Source organism: Lissotriton vulgaris, chromosome 2_1 (genome assembly GCF_964263255.1).
Source record: "Lissotriton vulgaris chromosome 2_1, aLisVul1.2, whole genome shotgun sequence".
In the NCBI taxonomy this organism is placed as follows: Eukaryota; Metazoa; Chordata; class Amphibia; order Caudata; family Salamandridae; genus Lissotriton; species Lissotriton vulgaris.
The window spans coordinates 357,729,660-357,735,740 of record NC_141687.1 but is presented as its reverse complement, the minus strand read 5'-3'; positions in this window follow the sequence as shown (position 1 = coordinate 357,735,740).

Here is a 6,081-nt window from a genome sequence, read left to right as displayed (position 1 = left end):
GTCTCCCGGAGTTTGTCCAGGCCTGGTGCTTTGCTTGTGGCGAGTTTGGTGATTGCATTGCAAACTTCCGCCACCGTAAATTCAATTGCCTCAGACGGCATGGTAAGTGCAGATTAAATTAATGTATTTTCGGTATCGTCAGAGAGGCCCTGAGTAGAGTACAAGGCCCGGAAATGGCCTTCCCAGACTTCCGCCGCTATATTAGATTCAATGGCTGCTTTCGGCTCACTGCAGCCAGTATTAATTATGGACCAGAATTTCCGTGAGAATTTGGTAGCTAGCGCAAGTGAAAAACTAGACCACTTGTCATATTCCCACTCTTCCTTCGTACACTTAGTTATCCTTTTGTAGTGTGCCCTCCTGTCTTTAATTGCAGTTCTATTATTATTATATTTTATGGCCTTCAATAGTTCGGTTTTGGCCTTCCTACTCGCTGTGTTGTACCACGAGCAATGGGGAGCCCTATTTCCTTTCTTGAGAACCCAGGGATTGAGTACCTCTGCCAAATTGGATACTAAGCCCACATGAAGAGCCTCCAGCTTGATTAGATAATCAGAGGGCGGTGATGGATTGACTAGGGCAGCAATCTCTATGAAAGAGGGAATCATCAAACTATATAGTTTTCCTATTCGTTCCGGGTGTTCCATTAGTTTATGCCATCTTACTCTGCGCCTATCGTTAGACAGGGTAAGATCACCATTGTTATCCCCGGAAGCTGAGACACCGCTTCTACTGGTATTAGGCAAGCCTAGTTCTAAAATCAGGGCATTATGATCGCTATCCACTCTTGTGACAACAATAAAATCTATTACCTTTGGCCATAGCCTTGTTTCGGCCAAAATATAATCAAGATGGGACATTTGTCCAGGTTTATTAAAAGTAAATTTGGCTGGGGTGTCAGAGGGGGTACGGCCATTGCATGCTCTTAAAGAGTGGGTTAGAGTTAGTGCCATGATCTGTATGGCAAACGGGGACCATGCCCTAGGAGATGGAGCCTGTATCAAAGGGATGGACCAGTGATCATCCTCTGCCGATAAGACATCTTCACTTATGCCCTCAAGAGGCTCGAGGTGGAAATTTAGATCGCCCCCCACCAGGAGGTAGGTGTCACTCGGGATTGTTGGAATGAAGAGGGACAGGTCCTCTACAGTGCTGGACGCTTTAGTTATGCTGACAGGGCGTGAGTAGACATTAATAAATGCTAGCTTAAAAGCATTGGGCCAAGCAAGAACTGCACTTTGAATAGCTTTGGAACAGGTATTCAATTACTTGACTGTACAACCCAAATGGGCTCCAATCCAAATAGTAAGTCCCCCTGACGGGCGACCTCTCCCTCCCCGGGACATGGAATGAGGCGAATCCTGCCCGATGTTGCTCCGTTCGGGCCCAGGTCTCTTGAAAGAGGCACACATCCCATTCATCCACAAAAGAGCCCCTTTCAGGACAGGTCAAATTATTAGGCAAACCTGCCAGATTCCAGGATAGAATTTTAAGTGACTCTGTCCTTGGGCCCATGACCATACTCTTGGGGGCCTCCACATTTCCCTCCTCAATTGAACCCGCTTTGCAAGGTAAGGGGGGCAATAGGTTGCCTTCCGAGACTGAGCCTGCTACAAACTCTTTAGTTCTATCAGTGGGAAATGGGCTACAACTTGGGGTGGCAGGGATCAATATATCCACCGTACCTCTTACAACATACCTGCCCCCTACAGTACTAGGAATTATTCTTCCACCATCATCCAACTCTCCCCGCTCTGTCTCACAAACTGTCCCATTAGTGCCCCCGGAAGTTGACCACAGGCTACAAGGATTCAGTCAGTCCACCATATCCAGGCAACTATATCTATTTTGCAGGTGGACGGCCACAGGAACTAAAGGTTCTTCAGACCTTGCCTGACTAGAACCACCCACTGTTGGACACCCTACAGTGTTCCAAGCTTGTTCAGTACCTGGCCTAGAGCACAGTGAGCCAGGGGGGTAGAAGTGCGACAAGGAAAGAGACTGGATAGCTGACGCGGGTCTGGACTGGCTCCACTCACAGATGTGAGACACCGTCCGTTTATCTCTAAAATTTATCAGGATGCAGTCTCCCATTATATCCTTTACTGTGTGGCCCACCCATGACACCCTACGGACAAGCAAGATTTCACTAGTTATATGTGGTGGGAGTGGTCTGTTTTTATTAGGCCAGTCCGTGACTTTGTTCTTTAGTGACAGGTATGATTCCTCGCTATCATTCCTCATCTCAGGTACCCCAGCTAGGACCACTACATATGGGCTGGATTCGGGGGGTAAATCAATTCTTATGGGCGGTGTTTTTCTGTTGCGCTGATAGTGTGAGGATGCACTGTGTTCATGTCTAGATGTTAATTTGTTTTGGGAAAGCTGTTCCCGACCACAGTTAGCAACATTCGCTACTGGCCCTGATTTATCCATTTCCAAAATCCCAGCCCCCTGTTCATTTTTATCGTCTGCCACAGACCTCGCTACACCCGTGTTGTTTACATCTGGTGGGGTTAAAGGGGAATGCTTGTTACTAGCATTACTTAGCCTGGCTAAAACCCCAGAATTCTTGTCAGAAGCATTAGTAAGGGATAGTACGTTTTCTTCAATAGCAGCCAATCTGTTGGAAAGAGGCAGTAGACAATCAGCAATTATAGCCCCCACTTTGTCCCAGAAAGCATTGTTCAGTGTGGGCACAGGGACCTCTGGTGTATTGAGAGCAGTTGGAGCCGCTAAAAGTGTCTCTGGCTCCGTCTCCTCGTATTGCCCCAAGGTTTTCCGTCATTCCTCACCCACCACTGTTGGCTTTGGTTTACTGGGACAGTTTTTCTTAGAATGACCACCCTCCTGCTTCTTTTTGTTAACTCCTTGCGTATCCTTTGAGGGTTCCTTTCTTCTTGTGGAAGGGGCAGTCTTCGACCTGGTTATGGCGCATGATAGCTGGATCTGGGCCCTGTTCTCTGTCACAGAATCTGCTGGGACAGTTGCCGTTATAGTGTCCACCATGAGGGGACGGTCATCACTGGTAATTAGCCCCTGAGCAGGAGAGTGATCTAACATGAGCCCACCCACAGACGGAGACTTAGCAGGTAGCGGATCGAGTGATAGCCGTTGTTCCGTGACTGCTATCTCCTGCGCTAGTACATTCGAAGCTCTCGTAATAAAGTAATCCAATGTTCCCACCATGCTCCCCCCCTTCAAGCTCATCTTTTCCTTGCTGGCCCCACTCGCCATCGCAGATATTTAAACAGTTCACAAAATTTAAGCCCCCCCCAATATGCGAGGCTTAGGCCAGGGCTTTAAATCTTACCACACTGAGATGAAAACCAATGTGCCACACCAGGTGTTAGAGAGTGGGCCCAGCCCTGCCTGCTCTGGCCTCCAACGGGCTCAAACGCCCTCCCTTGGCCCTGGCTCGGCCCGGCGCGCGCCAGCGCGCTTCCCGCGAAGCGGGAGGCGCGAGCCGTTGAAGAAGGCTGCCGGGTGGAGGGAGGGGCTTCTGCACACACACGTCGGGTCCCGCTCAATCCTGGGACTGGTAGTCCTTCACGTTCCCTTTCGCGGTAACGAAGCGTCTCCCGCGAAGCGGTAGGCGCGAGCCGTTGAAGAAGGCTGCCAGGTGGAGGGAAGGGCTTCTGGACACACACGTCGCCCCCCGCTCAATCCTGGGACTGGGAGTCCTTCACGTTCCCTTTTTGCAGTAACAAAGCGTCTCCCGTGAACCGGGAGGCGCGAGCCGTTGAAGAAGGCTGCTGGGTGGAGGGAGGGGCTTCTGGACACACACGTCGGCCCCCGCTCAATCCTGGGACTGGTAGTTCTTCACGTTCCCCTTTCGCTGTAACAAAGCATCTCCCATTTTTCTTATCTAATGGGTTTTCCGAGTGTTGGCTTCAGGTTTGTTGCCTTTGCAATGGGTTTTCTGTCCGAATTCCTGACCCACAGAACAGTGAGCCTGACAATGCTCATCCAACCGCCTCTAGCAACAGGTTCAATGGTATGTTGTGATGGCATCGCTGGAGCGCTTGTTGGGCATATCCTCGCAGGTAAAGTACCTCAGATTCCTGCACACCACTTGTGGTTATTTGTTTTTTGCAATATTTTGTGAAGAGCACTCTACCGTTCATCCCACTAATCTAGCCGTCCAGCCGTCAGACCACATCCTTTCCCCAAGTGATTGGCTGCCGTTAATTTTATTTATTTATTTTAAATATTAATGCAGCTTTATATAGCGCAAACTTGACCAGAAGTTATTGGAGTGCTTTACATGAGCACCGGTTACATACACTTTATGCAGAAGAGAGAAGCATAATTTAAGCCTCCGTTCCTGACAGAATTATTTACTTATGCCATCTATTTTTAGTTCTCACCTGGCGGTAGCAGCTTGCATGTGCTGCTCTCGCCATGCGAGGACATTTTGGAATCAATTCGGATTCCATGTGCACGCGTACGGGTGGACAAAATGTGCATGCGCATGGACAAGAGATGTGCACGCCTTTCGAATCAATTTGGATTATATGTGCACGCGTACAGGTGGACAAAATGTGCACATGAATGGACAAGAGATGTGCAAGCGCGCCATATTGTCCATGCGTATGGACAAGAGATGAGTACGCGTGTGCGCATGGTGGCGTGCTTACACATTCATTGCGGCTACCAATGCAGTCTCTGGGTCCTCACAGCTATAGCATGCCTGCGTAACACACTGACACCCCCTGCATACGGCACCCATTCCTAACAGCCTGCAGCAGGGTCGCACGGTGGCTACCCCTCTGCACGCAGCGCCCGTCTGCAACTAGCACGCTGTGCACGCACACACACTTTGTACCCCCTGAACCCAACCCCTCTCCTTGAGGGAGATCATACAGTTCCAGGGTCTGAATAATCGCCTGAAAGGAACTGTTCATTTTCACTTGATTGGAAGGGCACGTGCCCAGCTAGAATATTGGCTCCAGAAAATAATCACTGACTAGACGCGCAACCGCAAGAACCTGTGGTGCTACTTTACTTCTGTCCGGTGCTCTCATTTGGGAAGTACATATGTTGTGTAATTGCGGTGCACTTTTGTCCTAAGAGGATAAATGTAAGGCCGCTCCGGGCATTGTGACATTGATCAGAGTTGCGGTATCACGTTCTCTGCAATTCCGCGCCAGAAACCTTAAGTAACACTCCGAGAATCCGAAGGGCACTCATTTGAAGCACGCATGTGTAGCTTGTCGTCACTTAGCAAAGGCTGCAAGGGTACGATAAACATCACGGGAGTGGGGGCTAATTCATCTCAGAAGTTCGTGCGCAGAGTAAAATACATTATTCCTCAAGGACGAGTCACATGACGTAGACTCCCTGGGTTCGAATTAGCATATTTCTGGGTTCAGGAAGAAGGTGTTGCAGTCCCCGTAGGGTATTCGTCGCAACTGATAAAAATCCAATGGCCTTGGTTAGGTTTTTTTTGCCTGTGGGTGGAAACACTCTACTCGTCAATTTTAGAATTTATTTTTAGCTGTGCTACCGCCCCGGTCATTTGCCCAGATAAGACGTTTCAGACTAAAAATGAGTCTGTCGGTTGGAATTATTAGGAGGATGGGAAAAGAAAAAGGAATCTGCAAGGCGTCACTGGGATCTAAATTAAAGTTTTGGGCTTGCATGGAGTTTCTAGTACATAAGGGTGCTATGCGGTGGGTCTGATCAGTTGTCTTTTGCTGGGCAACAACCCATCAAGCTTTTTGTCCTGCACTCTTTTGTTGGGTACCAGTGTGTCCAGAGTTTAAGCAATGAATGATTGAATGCTTGCCCGCCTTGAGGAACTAGAGGGGCTTATGGCATGAGCATCTGCTCAAATTGGCCTCTTTCGTTAAGGAGAATTCGGTGCTATCTGGATTTGGAAAGTGTTGCTTAGGTTTTCCTCGTGTGGCCTACTTTCAATGCCATTTCAAGTGCTTTTTTGTTCTTTTTGCTCATTTATTGTAATTTTCCCTATTGTCCAGAATCCTGTTTTTCAACTTTTGTTAGCTTCTGTTGAGGTTAAATTACTGTCATTAGAACTCTTTGTGTAAGCATACCCTCAACTCTCCAACCACTCTG